We start from the raw sequence: 19,022 nt of genomic DNA, 5'->3' as shown, positions 1-19,022 counted from the left end.
GTCATGTTGACTTTCACTGACTCTTAAAGTGGGTTTTCTTCCAAATCTGTGTGGTTTTAAACCAATAAAATGTCTGTTCATTTTCAGAACACAAATGATAACATCTTTAATAAAATCTGAAAAGTTTCTGTTTCTTGTCAGTCTGAGCAACTTCTGTACCATTTAAAGACCCAGAAAGGTAGAGTAAACAACTCACCACAGATTCAACCATAGATCCAACCATATTCAATCATAGATTCAATTAGAACTTTATGAAGCAAAAGGAGCGTTTTTTTTAGTACAAAAAAATAGAAAAACAAATAATGAATAATACTAGTAAATAAATAAATGTATTGAAAATTGGCCTGGGCCATTAGCATAAGGCCTTAAGGATAAGATTCTGACTGTATGATAACCTTGGAAAAAAATATTATGGTTTCACAATATCGCAGTTTTGTGATTACTGCTTTAAAAGATGCTCAGTTTAACTTTCTGGGTAAAAAAAAAAAAAAATTTCCCCAATGAGAGTATATTTTATTTTAACATTTTAAAATATTTTGAAGCAGTAAACATGTCAAGCTAAGTAATTAAAATTAATCCGTGACTTCTGATTTCTAAACACAGATTTCTGTACAGCTTGAAAAAGCAACTTTGGATATTTTTCTTTTCTGTGAATACAAAGTAAGTCACTGCACTGCTCAGCTTTACAGCAGGCTGGATGTTGGTTTATAAGCAATTTGTTTCTCAGATGTTTTCTCAATCATGGGCTGACCAGTAGCTTTTTGACGTGGAAGCTTCTTTTCTGCTGGATATACTGTTGCCCTAAAAAAAACTCAAAAAAAATATTTGTAAAAAAACACACAAACAAACAATAAAAACAAACAAACAAGCTAAAAAATTACAAACATCGCAGGAGTGATAAATATTTTAATGACTTTACAACCTTGACAAAACCATGCAAACCGGTTATCGTATCATGCCTAGTTGAAAATGAAATATTTTGTATTCACATGTATAAAGTTGATTCAAGAGCAGATGCTCTCACAAGACAACCTGTGCCAGAAGCGCGTTGCTTTTTTTTTACAGGCAAAGGAACAGAAACACTGTATGCAAGCTTTGTTTATTAAATTCTACAGCCATAGTGTGGACAAAAAATATATATATATTCCTTCTCAATTCCGAAGCCCTCGGACATAATCACAGTACACAAGCTTGTTTATTCAACTGCTTATATAAGCAACATTATACAGTTACAGTTACAAATCGTCACCTTGGAATTATAAGGTTGTATCTGCGTTCTGAATTACTTTGAGATATTAAGCTTCAAAGTTTTTGCATTCCATATAGCAAACAGTGTGTGTGTAACATTTGTTTTTTTAAATAAAAAAGTCTTAAAATGTAAACAACTTATATAATGTATATAAATAATGTAAATAAGTTGTCATTTAGTAAGAATGTCGATAACTCAATTTTGACTAAAATGTCAGATAGAATATAATTCTAAGATGACGAAATGTTAAACAACAAACTAAAAGAACTAGGAATTCAACTTGGAATTGCTCTGGAAATAGATTTTAGATTAGATTAGATTCAACTTTATTGTCATTACACATGTACAAGTACAATGCAACGAAATGCAGTTTAGGTCTAACCAGCAGTGCAATAGCAGCAAGTGCAGAATACAGGAATAAGTTATAAAGAGCAGTTATAGAAAACCATGGTGATATTTACAGATGGATGTACTATGAACATTATATACAGGTTGGATAAGCTATGAACAGATTTACAATATATGAATATATGTGCAGGTTGCTATTAATAATCAGTAGTGTGCAGATAGATAAACATGATTACAAGTTTATATGTTACGATATATGAATATATGTACAGGGATAGATGAACATGATTACAAGTGTATATGTTACAATATATATATGTACAGGTTGCTATTAATAATCAGTAGTATGCAGATAAATGAGCATGATTACAAGTGTATATGTATAGAGGGTGTGTACAAAATTACAAATGCCCATATGCAGTGGGTATGTACAGTTCAATAAGTAAACAGTTCAATGTGGTGCAGTGAATGTGCAAATTTTAAACGTGCAAATGTTAAACAGTGCAGTTATTGCGAGGAGTTTAAGTTAGAGGAGATTGGGGGGGCAAAAGAGTCAGTGTGGGAGACAGCTCTGGGGAAAAAGCTGTTCCTCAGTCTGCTGGTTTTTGTCCGGGGGAGCCGGACATTCATTGTACAGTTAAATACTATAATGTAATAGGGTAATGAAATTCTTTCATTAATAAATTCAATTAATTACAGTACAATGTTTATTCTAGGCAATCTATGAACTGTGGAATAATATGTTTGCCAAATCCAGAACACTAAAATGCAACAACAAATAAAAACTCCTTTTTAAAAAAGTGCACTGCCGTGATTTCACAACCCTGGCAAGGGAGATATAAGATAAAACAATATTTTCCCATATTCTCACAGGACTTATTTCCTCCAGCCCTCTCAAACTCTTATGTCATACCTGTTACAGTACAGACTGTCCCCAACTGAATATATTGGTTTAATATCTCTACAGCATGCACAAATCTGACAGGAAGGCAGATGAAACATGTTTTACTTAGAAGTGATTTTATGCTGCAACATGCAGAAAAAGTCCATGCAGATAAGAGGGCAGAACAACAAAAAGTATGAGCCAGGGCAACATCAATTGTTAGACAGACCACCAAGCAGAGCAAATGATTGCAATATGAATCCCAGGAGACCTCTTGTGTGCAGTAGTAGTGAGATGTCTTATGGTTGGCAGGACATTGTGTCTCTGCAGCAATATTATTATTCCCCATGGAGAAACCTCAGCAATTGTCTCAACACTTAACAAGCTCAAAGACCTCAAGTACAGTGTACGCAGAACGAACACTTCCAATGTCTGTCCAAAGGTCACCACACATTAAAACTATGCCCTCATTATTTTGCTCTTTTCTTTTTTTCTTCTTCTTCTTCACTTTCTTAACTGTTGACTATGCTTATTGCCAGTCTGTGGAATCAAACGGTGTGCTCCGCTTGATGTGATGTAAGGTGATGTGAGTGAACTTTACTCTCTTGGTCTGTTGCTGAATAAACATGCAGCTTTCTAGCATGCATCACCCAACAGATCCACTGAAGCTGTGCTGTCATATCATATTAGAAAGAAAGGGCTTTTAGCAGGAACTGAGGACTCGGAGTCTAAGCACACAATCAAATGATGTCTCAGAGGAAGGACAGAGAAACACACACTTATATATCTTCACTCAAATGGTAAATTACCTAAAATGATACTCTTAAATATGCTCTCTCTGCTGTTCTACAAGCCTGATGGTGGCAGTGGGCCTGAGTTCTTCAGAGCAGAGGAAGACATGCAAATGAGCAAAATCATATAATTAAATCTTCATTCAACAATGTAAAGTTGAGAGTTCCCCTGTGATTGAAGGGGATTCAAATTACCAATCATGTTAGCTCCGTAAAGCTCATCCAATTGAAACTCTATCAAGTTTAGACACTTGGATTAGGCTAGAGAGAGGATAGTCTTTATTATTAGTTGTGTAACTGTGTGGGCTGTAGCCACTTTATAAAAACAGCTGGTCATGAGCTGGTATTCTATATAGGTGAAGGCAAAATTATTAAATAAACAAGCCCCCAAAATAGATTTTTTACAGTATTCACTAATGTTTTTTTTCCTTCTGGAGAAAGTCTCATTTGTTTTAGTTTGGCTAGAACAAAATCATTTTTTGTAAACAATTTTATGATCAATATTATTAACCCTCTTAAAAATGTTTTTTTTGATTGCCTAAAGAACAAACCACTGTTGTCTAATGACATTACTAATTAAAGATGCAGTAGGTGATCTGCCAAAATGCTAACCAGTTAGCATGTATTTGAAACAGTCCCTCGCCTGCCTTGAAAAGCTACGCCTCCTGAAACACGAATGCTCACCTTAAAGATGACCATAGACAACCCTCTTAATCATTTCGTTTGCCAGTTAGAAAACTTTATAGTTTAGAAAACTTGAAACTTTCTAACAGGCCTTTAGTTGTGTAACAAGTAAAACTTGACATAATGTGCAAGATTTTTATGCATGCAAGGATCGCTGGTCTTACTCTCTCACACACTATCCTAAAGCAACTACTGTATGCTTAGTGATTAGCTGGCGGCATGCAGTTAGGCATTACACTTATTACTAAGCCATACTTTTCTACTTTTATACTTTGCTATTTCAGACCGAATAGTCAAAGTAGCATGTTAAACAATATAGGGAGCGCATCACAGGTTGTCATTGTTCAAAAATGAACTAATGTGATTAATGTGGTTTCCTCCAGGTGCTCCGGTTTCCCCCACAGTCCTAAGACATGTTGTACAGATGCATTGTATAAACTAAATTGGGTGTATCAGTGTGAATGATTGTGTATGGGTGTTTCCCAGTACTGGGTTGCAGTTGGAAGGGTATCCGCTGTGTAAAACAAAAGCTTTATAAGTTGGCGGTTTATTTCGCTGTGGCAACCCCTGATGAATAAAGGGACTAAGCCGAAGGAAAATGAATAAATGAATTAAAATGCCATTATTGACATTCAAGGCTATTTTGCCTCTCTTTAAGTTTTTTTGTAAGACTCTTTATTTTTGGTGTACTGTCTGAATTTACTTAGAGTGTCTGTTGAAACACTGACGATATTGTGCTGTGCTTTGGCCTCAACTGCACTTTTGCAGGATATATCTTTTGTCTTGCCATGCTGAACTCTCAGAAAGTCAAAACACAGGCATGTGAGGAAATGTGATGTCAACAACAGTGGCCACATGAAGTATTCTCCTACTCATCTGTAGAACAAGTGAGTAAATTATTATGAGTAAACTGCTTACTTCATTCACCCGATTTGCTCAAAACACTGACAAAGTATTCCAAACAGTATGGCCCTTTTGGAGAAAAAACAGTTATGCCCACAATATTGAAGTGCCTTTCAGAACTAAAGTGTTCAAAACAAGCCACTTCGTAGGGTTGTTTATTTTAAAGGATTTCAAAGGGTAAAACCAATGGACACTTTAGGCTCCATGATTCTTTTCACAAGAAAGTTGAACAGCATATTTCATTTGGAAGGGCTTATCCCTATGCCCTAATCCCTTCATAGGGTTTACCATCCGGAGTGACAGCTTCGAAGGGATTAGGGCATAAAGTGGGGATGGGCCAATCTGAATGGAACAGGCTATGACTGTTATTCCAACCAAATAAAACAATCTCCAAAGAGTGTTTAAAAATTTAAAGAAAACAATAATAAGGAAATATACACACATTTAGGAAAAGTCAGAGTACTATAGTTATATGGGTTTTATTTGAACAAAGCTATTAACTTACAATATTTAAAAATCACTGCCTTTGTAGAGCAGCAGATGACACATGCAATTACAAAATCTGTCATGCTATCTTGCGTTTAGAGGCTGGTGCTTGATGTTTGGGAAACGATCATGCGAGACAGTTTTGGGAGATAATTATATTAAATCATTTTAAAGATGGACTTTCATGTTCAAATGTTTGTAGAATTATTACAAGAAAAATTGAGATGATGGTGTGAGATGAGATTTATTAGTAGGGGTCAAATAATTTATTCCACAAATGTGTTTTCATCATTGTGTATGCACATGTTTTTATCAGATAAAATGTAACAAAACAAATTAAGAATGTACACTTTATTATGAACACTTTTTAGAAGCTATGCACATTTCAGTTGAGTGTTTTTTTCTTTGTTTGCTTGTTTGTTTGTTTGTCTGTTGTTGTTTTTTCAATGCAGTATCCTAAAATACATTTAGAATTGGGTGGATGGAACTTCTAGTGAAAGGGCATTCCAAAATGAAGTGCTCTAAACTGTCCACTTCAAAGGAGCCCTTGTAGGTTATAATTCATAGGCAGCATCCAAAAACACACATTTCTATATAGTAAGTGACAAATAGTATGATCGGGGATGTGGTCATGATGGACACTGTACTATGCCATGCATTAGGTCACAGGAGAGGATATCTGAATTGCTGTGAAGCAACATATCGACACTAGTAGGTTACATAATAATGACATGACAAATGTAGAACTTGCAGATTACATGTAAAAAATGTATTTCAATAAGAACATTTGTTTTCCCTTCTTATTTCCCTTTATTCTTTCGAAGCTCTTACTTAAGATTGTAAACCTTTTGAAGGGATTATTAAGGAAAGGGCATAGCAATAAACTCTTCAGAATGTAAAGCAGCTTAATCACATTTCTAAAATCATACTGTATATTAGATAGCACATTTGGCTTTGAAAACATTTTATGTGGGCAATTCAAATGTAGTACATTCACCATGTCATTATTATGACTACAAGTGTCTGTTTGTTGTGTCGCTTCTTCTATTCACTAATCCTCTCCAGTGGCCTTAGGGTGCACTCACACTATGCTAAACGAACTGTGCCCAGGTGCGGTTACCGGTTAGTTAGACAAGTGTGAGTGCTCCGAATCAGGCCCAGGTGTGGTTCAGTTGGACAGCCCTGTCCCAGTTGGAAGAGGTGTGCCAGAGCGCAGTTCACTTGGGCTTTGGCGCTGTATACTTGTAGTGTCAGTGCAAAGCGTGCCTGAGCCCGAAAAACTGAAGACTCAACGTCACTTTTAAGAGACTACTTTTCAATTAAGGTGAACTGTCATCGTTTATTAAAGATGCAAACCCCCTCGCTGCACATCAGCTGCACCTTCAGCAAACCTCCTAATGCATGCAGCACGAGGACTTTATGATAATTTCTGAGCGTCAAAAGTTGTGGATCGGCAAAATATTTGACTGTGCATTATTGCATCCCAAGCGACTAAAACGATATAATTTTAGCAGTCTCCACTGTGTACTTAGCACTGTGTACTTAACAGTCGCATCATCGATGAAGTAAGCGTGCTCTGGTTCGGAAGGCAAAACGCAGTGCAGCCAGTCAGGGGAGACGGAGGGGGGCGTTCGCACTTCGGCAAAGTTGAAGGCAACTGTACCTAGTGCAAGTATGCCTATATTGGATAGCAAATGTCCATCAGACATGCACATCAGAATCTCGCCAGAAGTGCTTTTTATTTTTAATGAGAACTGTGAATTCAGACTTTTTTTGCACACTGGTTTTCATCCACTTTATACGTTTTTGTATTTTAAATGTTATTTAAAATTTAAATGTAAAAGTAATGGTAATTACAAAATGTTAGAGTTCTAAATATTGGTGCCATGTTAATGAATAGCCAAAATTGATTATATTATTATTATTATTATTATTATTATTAGTTGAAAGTAATCTGTAAACATACCTAAGCTAATAAATAGCAGATTCAAATTCAACATTATTTAATGTCTTTAGTAATGTTACTATTAAAGCAATCACAAATCTTGTTGGTTTGGATGTCAGCATTCCTTTGTATTGCAATTCTTTCATAAGTCTTTTCATTAATTCATTCATTCATTAATTTTCTTTTCGGCCTGGTCCCTTTATTAATCTGGGGTCGCCACAGCAGAATGAACCGCCAACTTTACCAGCATATGTTTTTACGCAGCGGATGCCCTTCCAGCTGCAACCCATTACTGGGAAACATCCATACACTCTCATTCACACACATACACTACGGACAATTTAGCTTACCCAATTCACCTATACCACATGTTTTTGGACTTGTTGCGGAAACCGGAGCACCCAGAGGAAACCCACTCGAACACGGGGAGAACATGAAAAACTCCACATAGAAATGTCAACTGGCCCAGCTGAGGCTCGAACCAGCAACCTTCTTGCTGTGAGGCGATTGTACTACCCACTGCACCACCGTGCTGCCCCTCGTCTTAGATGGAAATAAACCAACCAGCAAAGTTTGTGTCTGAGAGAGGATATTGGTCATTTTTCTTCGAAAATCACTATGATACCCAAGAGTAATGGGCATTAGTCAGGAGACAGCATATTACATTTGACACAATAGAAATAAGGTTTTGAGGGATAGATAAGAGCACAAATATTTCACTGTTATGCACTGACCATTCATCCTGAGATACAAGAAATGTATGTATTTGTGCAAGTTATCACAGGGCAAGAAATTGTCAACAAGGGTTGTTAATTTTAAATATAAGAAGATCTTTTGACAGATCAATATACTGAATCTTGTCATAATAAATAAGACAACCATTGGTGCTTCAGTTTCGTATTTGTAAATTAACATGTCATAGTATACATCCATCTTATATGATCTAAACTATATTGTTGATTTCTAGATTGAAACTGACAACTGTGTTGCTATTCATATCCACTTTTGTCTTTATTGTGTATTTATTCAGTCCTTCTGCTCTGACACTTTCTGAAATTGGATAAGTTTCCTCATCTATAAACAGCCCTTGGCCAACTGTAACCCCTCAGAGAAAACATTCAAATCCTCTTTTCATTTGTGCTCAACAAGAGGGCATGGCAGACACAACATGGTTAGCCTAGCAGAACTTAGAAGTGCACATTAGAGGGCCAAGTCTTTTGATTCTCAGAGTATTGTGGAAATAAATGTGTGGGTGTGAATGTTAGTTGTGCATTCCATGATTTGGGGCACATGGGTTTCTGAACTTGATGTTCTTTTGTTAATATCACTGTATGTACATCTGCCCTCTCATGCCCTAATGCTCTCTTCCTTGCATGAGCGATTGCCTTATTCAGAGGTTGTATTACCAGTAACCCATTTTAGGGATGAGAAAAGTAAGATTCATTGCATTTTTCTAAGGCTGTTCCATAAAAGAAGACTTTTACACTGTAAAAAAAAAAATGCTGGGATCCACACAATAGATTTGTGTAAACGGAACATGAAGGAATTAATTAAGTAATTTTTTGAGTACATATAGACTATTTGAGTACATATAGGTTTAGAGATGGGGTTGGGTGCCATGCCTCCTTTTAATAATCATATATTTTCGTAGGACTGCACTTATAAAAAAAATAAAAATTACGAATTAGCCACTAAACTGACCAAATGTAATAATAATTCTGCTTCCTTATAGCCTTTATAGGCTGGCATATTTTGTAGCCCATCATTGAGTCTATTTATTTACATTATCTAAATATGTATATTAGGGATGCTCCGATCAGGATTTATGCAGCCGATACTGTGTAATTCTTTGTCATTGTGATCAGAAGATACCAAGTCCTGATTCTGATGCTTCAAGTTTTACTGTATATAACTTTGCCTTTGTGTAAGCACATTTTCTCTCTATGTGTGAGATCTCGTCTTACCTAAGAGAATAAATTAAGGATGTTGCAAACATGTAAAGATTAGAAACAGCAAGAGATTGAAAAATATTGGTAAGAAACATTATTGACAATGCTATTTGGAAACATTGCTCATGTGTTGTAGCGCTGTGGATGTATAACCCGGGTTGTAAACTTGTAAAAAAACACTTGAGATCGGTTCACAAGATCCGCCAGATCAGCGAGTACCGATCAATATGTGAAATGTGATTATCAGCCGATAATGATTTTTATTGATCGATCAGAGCATCCTGAATGTTTATATATTTATTTAGGTTTTTTTTTAAAATATTTATTTACAATACAGTTTGTAAATTAATATTTTCGGTCTTTAAGTAGATTTATTATAGTAAAAACTTGCTGTGTTTACCAAACAAGTGGATCTAATTGCATTAGCATGGTAAACCTTAAATAAAAGTTAAAAGTTGTTATTTGTTATTGTCAATTTTAAAGTTTCTAGTTACTCATACATTCATTCATTTTCCTTCGGCTTAGTCTCCATTTTAGAGGTCACCACAGCGGAATGAACCACCAACTATTCCGGCATGTGTTTTACGCAGCGGATGCCCTTTTATCTGCAACCCAGCACCGGGGAACCCACTCATGCATTAAGGCAAATGTAGTTTATTCAATTCACCTATAGCGCATGTCTGTGGACTTTTGACTGTGCCACTTTATCCACTATCCACATAGGACTGTAAATATCCGGGAGACCGTGTGTGTGTGTGTGTTTTCCAACACAGTTGAGAATTGGGTTTGTAACTGTACTATGGACCAGGTTTGCTGCTGCGATTGGATACTATACCAAAGATGGCAACCTGGGGAAAAAATGGGAGTGTTGGCAGGTAAGGGGAGCATACGGTCGAACCCCACGTGAACACGGGGGGAACATGCAAACTCTACACAGAAATGCCAACTGGCCAGGCCGGGACTTGAACCAGCGATCCTCTTGTGGTGCTGGCCACTGAGCCACCGTGTCACCCATTTCTAGTTACTATACTCCCAAAATTATTCCACAAATATCTGCAGATTCTGTACAGCCCTGCCTAATGGCTTATCCTCCACATGACACAAGAAATTTTAGAGTGAACAAAAACATGCTGCCCAAATGCCACTCTGTTGGAATGATTGATTAGTGAATGGAGTGCTGAGGAATGATTTATTACAAACTTGAGTTGTTCAGTATGTCATTCATCCTTGGCCAAACATCTGTTCATCTCACAGCAGTTGCGAGCCTCTACTAATGTTTAAACCCTCACAAATTGCTTAATTGTGCCTGTAATCCATTCATAATGAGCATTCTTTTAAGGTATGGGACTAATGTGGAAATCATGGTGTAAATGATGAAAATATTATAGTTTAGAGAAACCTAACTGTGGCTATAAAATGCTTCTCACCACTTTGTATTGTTTTTTTGTGGTATAATGTGCTGCCTAAAACAGTGTGTGCTTTACTCCCCAAGGCTGAATGATTTTAGCACCCACACTCGCACATATTTTTATTTAACCGAGCTTCTAGCTGCTGCAATGTTTGGATCCTCGTTTCCCTTGGATTATATTCAGTATGTTTTGTTTTAGCAGTAGATTAAAGTGTATTTTCTCTGTGTCACTAAATGTGTAGATCTATACGCCGTCCTTCCCTATTACCATTAATCTTAGTGTGAGCTCACACCCAGCGGGTTAGGTTTGATTAAAACGAACTGTGGTGCGATTTCTCTGTTAGTGTGGAAAATGTGTGAACGCTTCTGCGAACCAAACAAAGATGTGGGTCTCTATCCACTTCTAAATTAACTTGTGCGGTTTGACTAAAACAGACTCACAACACGGACCAAAGATGAAAAGATGTGACCATGAAAACACAGAAAGCTTAAGCAAACCTGTTGTTTTAGTCATACTTGAGTTGTTGCCATTGACACTTCCACTACAGGGTTCTGAAACATATTTTTAAAAGGTTTGAAACTGTTTTCCTCACAGCAGATTGTGTGTGATGGAGAAATTCCTGGCACAGTTTTGACTTTCTAGCACATTTACGGGTTCTCATCTGATAAAAATAACATCAAATGTATGCACATAAAACTACCATATTTATCTCTCCACACAGGATTGTTTTGGACATTAGCTACATTTCTTGCAGTTTTTTTTCTCTCTCTATCTTTGTAGATGTATTAAAATGCTAATGTGACTGAAACATTGATGTTTTCAGGAGTTATGCTCACTCCGTTTGGGGAAACAACAAACCCACCATAATGTGTGAACAAGTGAACTACCATTAAAGCATATACAATCACCAGCCACTTGATTAGGTACACTTCACTTGTAAGGTTGGACTCTCTTTTGCTTTCAGAACTGCCTTAATCCTTCGTGGTAAAGATTCTACAAGGTACTGGAAATATTCCTTAGAGATTTTGGTCCATATTGACATAATAGCATCATGAGGTTCCTGCAAATTTGTCAGCTGCACATCCATGATGCGAATCTCCTGTTCCACCACATCTCAAAGGTGCTCTATTGGATTGAGCTCTAGTGACTGTGGAGGCCGTTGAAGTACAGTGAACTCATTGTCATGTTCAAGAAACCAGTCTGATTTGCACTTTATGACGTAGCCCATTTTCCTGCTTGAAGTAGCCGTCAAAAGATGGGTACACTGTGGTCATAAAGGGATGAAGAGGGTCAGCAACAATACTTAGGGAGGCTGTGGCGATGATACAATGCTCAGTTGGTAATACTGGGCCCAAAGTACGCCAAGAAAATATCCCTCATACCATTACGCCCCTACCATCAGCCTGAACCGTTGATACAAGGCAGAATGGATTCTTGCTTTAATGGTGTTGATGCCAAATTCTGACCCTACCATTCGAATGTGGCAGCAGAAATGATACATTTCTGCAGATTCATCTGACCAGGCAACGTTATTCCAATCTTCTATTGTTCATTTTTTTGTGAGTCTGTACGAATTGTAGCCTCAGATTCCTGTTCTTAGTTGACAGGAGTGGCACCCAGTGTGGTCTTCTGCTGCTGTAGCCCATCTGCCTCAAATTTGGACAGGTTATGCATTTAGAGATGCTCTTCTGCATATCTCTGTTGTAACAAGTGGTTATTTGAGTTACTGTTGGCCATTCTCCTCTGACCTCTAGCATCAATAAGGCATTTGCATCCCTTGAACTGCAGCTCACTGGATAGTCCATTCTCTGTAAACCCTAGAAATTGCTGTGCATGAAAATCCCTGTAAATCAGCAGTTTCTGAAATACTCTGACCAGCCTGTCTAGCACCAACAACCATGCCATGTTCAAAGTTACTTAAATCACTTTTCTTCCCCATTTTGATGCTCAGTTTGAACTGCAGCAGATCGTCTTGGCCATTTCTACATGCCTAAATGCACTGAGTTACTGCCATGTGATTGGCTGATTAGAAATTTGCATTAACAAGCAGTTTGAAAGATGTACCTAATAAAGTGACCGGGGAGTGTTATGCAGTATATTTGAACTTTGCTGCTTGTTTCGCTAGGTCAATATTCACCACATACAGAAGTGCATGTGTGTATTTTTTAAATAAAGAGCTTGTTCTGAAAACCTGGTTCTGATCCAGGTTGATTTTGGGCATTAATTCCCTCATGACTTTGGAAGAGCAGACGTTCATGGCCTTTCAAAGCCATTTGTTCCAAATACATCCTGTAGTGTGCCATGATGATTTCTTATTCTGTTGTGTTTGGAGCAGTAGAGCGATTTATCATACCTTGAGTTTCATGGCCGATATCGAATTTCGACTAGCATTAGCAACAGACAGAGATTTGGCACGTACTTAAAGTAATAGTTCACATCCACCCAGTTATGTCATTTACTCACCATTATGATACTGCAAAGTTGTATGATTTAGCTTTTCAGTGACTCAAAATATGTTTTGTGTTTTAGCATTATTCCTAAAATCAAACAATGCATCCAAGCCAATGTTGATACTAATCGTTCATATGTCCAAGACTGTGATAAAAGGTAAAAATCCAGTTTGCAATTACATTTGTATTGAAAATACATTATTTTGTGTGTTTTTTTTCACCAAATCAGTGACATCATTTGTGAACTTGACTATTAAAGAGTTAAAATCCAGTCATTTTCTAAACAATTTAGAAGTTTTGATCAAGACTGAGGCTGATAAAAAAATTCATGCAAAACATTTTGAAAGAAATATTTATTTTTATTGCAGATTAATTCAGTTGATGTTTTTATCTCTAACATAACAAAATGGTAGTAAATTTGAACAGTGCACAAGAGTTAATTTAAGACGAAATATACATAGCAATCATTATCTATTTTTTATCTACAAATCTATTACATGTACTGTATAATAATATCTGTTTTTAAAATGCTTAAAGTTTAAATATAGTACGCATTAAAAAGAAAGAATAAATGCAAAAAATATCAGTATATTAAAAATATTCCCCACCTCTCTTTTATTGTTTGTCTCTCATTCTCTATTTAGCCACAACATTAATGCATGCAGTGGTAAATAAAGAGATGCGTTTTAATTGTGTTGTTGTCCTCCGAGTCTAAGATCCATTGAAACACTGTGTCTAATCTCATATTCACAGAGTTATTGGCCCTTCCAGATAAAGCCCAAGAGAACAACCTAGACACTGATGAACTGCTGTTTGAAGGTCTGAACACATTGCTGTCGTTAAGACCACGAACAATGGCTTTCCATGCGGACTATTATCAGCAGAGGTGAGATGTTGAAAGCCGTGCCATTGGGAAATGGAGAACAAATGTTATTGTGTGTTAATTTGCCAGAGAATAAATATTGAATGGATTCCATTGTCAAATGTAAATATGTACATTAATACGCAAACAATGGGATAATTACACAAACACACAGGAATACAAGTAAAGAAAACAAAAGCAAAACACAAAAAGGGTTCCTTTCAAACCTAGAGTCATTCATCGCTGTTATATACAGTGGCACAAATCAACTCTGTTGAAGAAAATTGTCATTTTAATTGTAGTTTAGTGGAAATGACTGAAGATTTCAGCCAGACTTTCAATTTATTCTGAAGGTCTGTCTGCACAGTCTTTTCCCCCCCGGCACATGCACTGTCATTATTTGTTTAGTGAACTTCTTTGTTTGATACCTGAAACAAGGTTCTGCACTGACAGTGTGACAGCAGAATGTGCATTTGTCTGCCTTTTCTATTCTGAATTCACTTTCCATCCTCGTCGTTCTGAAGATAAAATGCCTGATGTTAAAATTCATGAAGAACATCTTTGAACCATACGCAATCTTAGAGTGCAATACCTTAAAGGGGTAGTTCATCTAAAAAAAATGGAAAGAATCTTTTGGCCATCCTCATGTCATTCTAAACCTGTATGACTTATTTTCTTCTACAAACACAAACAATCCATTTGGAAGAATTGAGAACTTCTTTGTAAGCACCAAGACATTTTACTAAATTTATTTTGAGAGACAGAAAGTCATACAGGTTTGAAACTACATGAGGGTGAATTCATAATAATGTTCTTTTAGGGGAAACTTATCCCTCATACATATAATCTCACATTTGAATCCAATATTGAATCCCAAATCAATTCATATTCATTTCAGCGCTCACTTACAATAAATATTTTACCTATTAGCAGTGCATCACCCCTAGCGTCTGCTTAACAGCTGCAAGCCCATCGCATGCCCCATTCGATCTCAATAACACACTCACACATTACGCATGTCTCCATGAGCGCTGGTTTCCTTTTTTTTTCCAGGATGTGTCATTCCAGAGTGATAATGAAAAGTGTTTCACTAGCATTTCAGAACATCCTCTAAATGACAACCGCACACCAACTGCTGAATCTCCCCAATGGAATTCCAACATGTTCCCGGCTAGTTTGACTTTCACTTTAAATTTAATCTAAAAAGCAATTCTCACTGTTTACATGAAAATTAGCACCTACCATTCAAACGTCCCACAAAGTCTCCCGAGGATTAAAGCGATGTAATCCAGACCTCCAGTCGCTATTGCAATAAACTCTCGGGTCTCTCACACACATGCGGTCCTCTTCTCAATCACTCTCTGTAATGCGCTCGCCCTCTCGCTCTCTCTCTTTGGCTCTCTTTAACTTGCCCTTTCTCTCTCTAACACACTGTCTCTCTTTCTCTCATCTGAGCATTGTGCAGAGCTCTGTGAAAACAGAATGAGGGGGAGAGCAAAGCGCTTGCTGAATTCAGTATTCACCCCTGCAGTGTCAAGGGGACAGAAAACGAGAGAGAGAGAGAGAGATAGAGAGAGAGAGTCTGGCTGCTCATGTGTGCTCAGGACGGATGCTCTCAGTGCTGGGTGCCTGTGGGTGTCAGTGGCTGCTCGTCTGCCGTTACATCCCTCCCAGAGATTGGCTCTCCTCCCCCTTTAAATTGCCGGATTAATGCGGGTCCCACCACTGCTAAACATAGTCAGTGTAGTCAGCTTTGCCGTGTTACCCTTAGGGGATCTAGAGCTTTTCAGTGAGCAAGCCGGCAGATTTTTGTCACATTCACTTGTTTGCTTATGGATATTGAATGTAGGGATATTCTCAAAATCCTAAAAAAAGATTGTCCCTGATATTCTTTTACTAATGCAAATAGCTTATTTTAAATAGAAACACACTTTGTTATTATCAATTAATAACTTTTGATGTATGAATCTCTTGGATGTGGATTGACCCAGTTTAGGAGACTTTTGAAGTCTTCATTGGAGTGAGTAAGGCTCTAAGGTGTAGGTGAAAAGTTTAGAGTTTCTGTGCAATGAAGTGCACATATGATAGCATTTTCTAAATAATCCCTGTACACACAGATCCACACTCTCAGAAATAAAGGTACGAGAGCTGTCACTCTGGGGTGGTGCCTTTTCAAAAGGTACACAATTGTACTTGAAATGTGCATATTGGTAGCTCAGAAGTATATATTAGTACCTACAAATTTTAAGAGGAACACTTTTGTACTTTTTAGGTACCAATATGTACGCGTGGGATGTTAATATGGACTTTTTAGGTACCCCAGTGACAGGTTGTATACCTTTATTTTTGAGAGTGCACATTAACTACTAAAAATGTTTTATTTTTAACCCAGGCCCATTCTTTTATGGACTGCTATATACATTTCTGGAGAGAGCAAAATACTTCCCAGGACCTATATTTTTTCTTGAAGTTTTTGTTTTCGCAAATCCGCTAGAGGCCGCTGTGTACGCTTTTTGAGATCTCAAATAGCTCTTGTGAGTGACATTCGTGCCTGCTCTTAAGCCCACCAGGAGCCGCTGTTGACTAACTCACTGACTGACTGATTAACCGACCGATCCCCCACCCTCCCCTAAACCCAACCAGTAGTATTTTGAAAAGCACCTATTGCCCCACCCACCCACTTCATTGAACCCAATAGTATTGTTTTCAAAAGCAATCCAGAAAAAGAAAAGCTTTTTTTCTTTTTCTTTTATTTTTTTACCATGTTTTTCAGATTTTACCACATTCTCGTCTTGTAATTTACTTGTTTTTTGGCTCCTGTTTTTGTCATACCTCTCTGGAACTGTTCTTCGTTGGACTAGAACCCTGTTGTTGCGGTTAACTCTGTTCTGCATCTCAAGTCCGCAGATTTACGTGTCAAGCTATCGGACAAAACTGGTAACAGTGGAAAAGCTGTCCATATGCAGGTTGGCGGTTAGCTAATTAGCGAAAAAAGGAACAGCATCATACCGTTCAGCTCTGGCTACATCATTTGTGATCTCCAGAAACGTATTTAAGGCTACGTTTTCAGAATAAGCCAATGTTGTTTATTTTGCATGCAAGCCTAGTATGGGACTTTTTAAAGAAACACTACTTGTAGTCTGTCATTGGGATTGTTAGGTACTTGCATGTTACCTTCATAAACTTTTTACAATTTTTTGGCCAAAATGCATAAAAAGTTTATTGAAATTAATACTATATTTTGAGATCAGTTTTTCTGCTTATTTCCACAAAGCTATTGGCTGAATCGACTAATATGTGTTGTCCAGAAAGTGTTACAAATTTCCTACCTGATCAGTAATTTGCTTGTTTAAGATAGTGGTATACGATGAATTTGTGATGGTACAGAAAAAAAAAACAAAAAAACAAAACAAAACTGTGTGTTTATATGTGTCACATCAAAATGCCAAAACCAAACAGTTTAAACAGTCCACAATTAGATAGTCATTGACTGTGTTTACATGGACATCAAATTATTTGCCTTAATCTGAATAAGACAAAAGTATGATTAAGGTAATTACATGAGTTGCTTTTTCAATGTTCCTTTCATGATCCCGTTTTACATTTTATAATTCGATTAACGTCATTGCATCATCACGCTATCCATGTTTCCTCTGGAGATTCATGCAATTTCGTTATTTTTTTATATTTATTTAATTTGTCGACTTTAACTGCAGTTTAGTACTTTCACTTTCATTCAGGAACTTTTCATGCATGACCTCCGTGACAAATGAGATATTGGATGCGAGTATGAACTGCTGGAAGAATCCAGTTTTAATCGAATTTGATACCGCATGCAGAGGGGAAAAAAAACTCTGCATTTCGCAATGCAGGTGTCTGGGGTCCTTTACATATTCGGTAGGTGCTAATAACGTCAAACTGCCGTTTGTGTTAAACTATCCTGTTGCAAATCGCGGCGAAAATCCTATACGACAGTATCGTTTGATTGCAGTGTTTACATGTCTGTACTGCACTTTAATAATGCAACTCCACATGTCTTAATTCGATTTCTATTTAGTTCGATTATGACTTTAGTTGGATTAAGGTAATCAAAAATCATGATTAAATCAAAGTGTACTGTTTACATGGTAGACTCTTTATCAAAGTATTGTCTTAATCGTATTGAAATCAGATTATTGGTGTCCATGTAAACATACTCATTGTTCATACATGTTTGACGTACACAAAAAGTGATACTCTGTTTTTTTTAAATTGCTCCACATTAATATAATAACATCGTTTTAATCACATATTCAGAATTGTATAAATATTTAATATTGAATTATTGATATCTACATGCAATACATGTTGCGTTTTACACAACCAATTTGTGTAGGGACAACATGAAGGAATTAGGTTAACTTTTTTTTTTTACAAATTCAAGTGGATTAAACATAATCTATTTGTCCTAAAGAAAACTCAAGGATTGTGTTGTTTCAGCTCCTTTTAAATAACTAGTTTGAGTAAACAGCAAGCATAGTTTCTTGAGTGTACATATTTATATTTTCTATCCAAATTTTCTGATAAATCCTAGAAGAAAATGAACAGATTCTTTCTATGCTTCAAACTATTAATTAAATCGATAAACAAAAATTAAGATATTTCATTTGCTTTGAATATTTAGTACATTTAACACAACATCTTAAGCAGCACATTCATTAGTGAACAGCCCTGCAGCATTTTCTCAAGTCGCATATTATAAAACATGTTAATGTCCGTTTTAGCTTCTCACATTAGGGATTTACAGTGGTTTATTTATATGCACGGTCCATATCTCACAGTACTCAACCACAGAAGACACATTCAGCTTGAGCAAGCAAACATAAAAAGAAGTGCTTGAGGTGAACGCAAATTAATGCTCAGTGTGTAAACAGCAAAATGGGCTTTAAAGCCATCTTTGCTTAATGGAGTAAAAGTGTGCTGACTCTGGGAGGTTTACATCAAGACAGAACACAACATGCACACATGCAAAATTGCTAAATACCTCTACCTACAACCTAGTAAGCAGTTAAACAAGCCACCAT

The 19,022-nt window shown here is 36.8% G+C and overlaps 2 protein-coding genes across 23 annotated transcripts in view; one reads left to right on the top strand and one right to left on the bottom strand.

Moving 5' to 3' along the window:
• The window catches only part of cdh12a (cadherin 12a), a 92,618-nt gene extending 77,042 nt beyond the window's left edge, over positions 1 to 15,576 (bottom strand). Inside the window, 1 exon segment of the mRNA NM_001159830.1 lies at positions 15,202 to 15,576. The gene's annotated coding sequence lies outside the window, so the exon portion shown is untranslated.
• Positions 1 to 19,022, top strand: part of LOC147837115 (uncharacterized) — a 533,045-nt gene that overhangs the window by 13,484 nt on the left and 500,539 nt on the right. The window contains exon 2 of one of the 22 annotated variants that reach the window (XR_015478574.1): positions 13,851 to 13,983. The exons of 20 other annotated variants lie outside the window; for them this stretch is intronic. The gene's annotated coding sequence lies outside the window, so the exon portion shown is untranslated. Of the gene's footprint in view, positions 1 to 13,850; positions 17,388 to 19,022 lie in introns of those variants that run through there. One more of the 22 variants, XR_015478573.1, reaches the window with a different exon arrangement.

The sequence above is a fragment of the Danio rerio genome, chromosome 2, assembly GCF_052040795.2.
Source record: "Danio rerio strain M-AB ecotype USA chromosome 2, GRCz13ab, whole genome shotgun sequence".
Classification (NCBI taxonomy): Eukaryota; Metazoa; Chordata; class Actinopteri; order Cypriniformes; family Danionidae; genus Danio; species Danio rerio.
The sequence above is the reverse complement of the archived record's forward strand: the minus strand, read 5'-3'. Positions and strand labels throughout refer to the sequence as shown.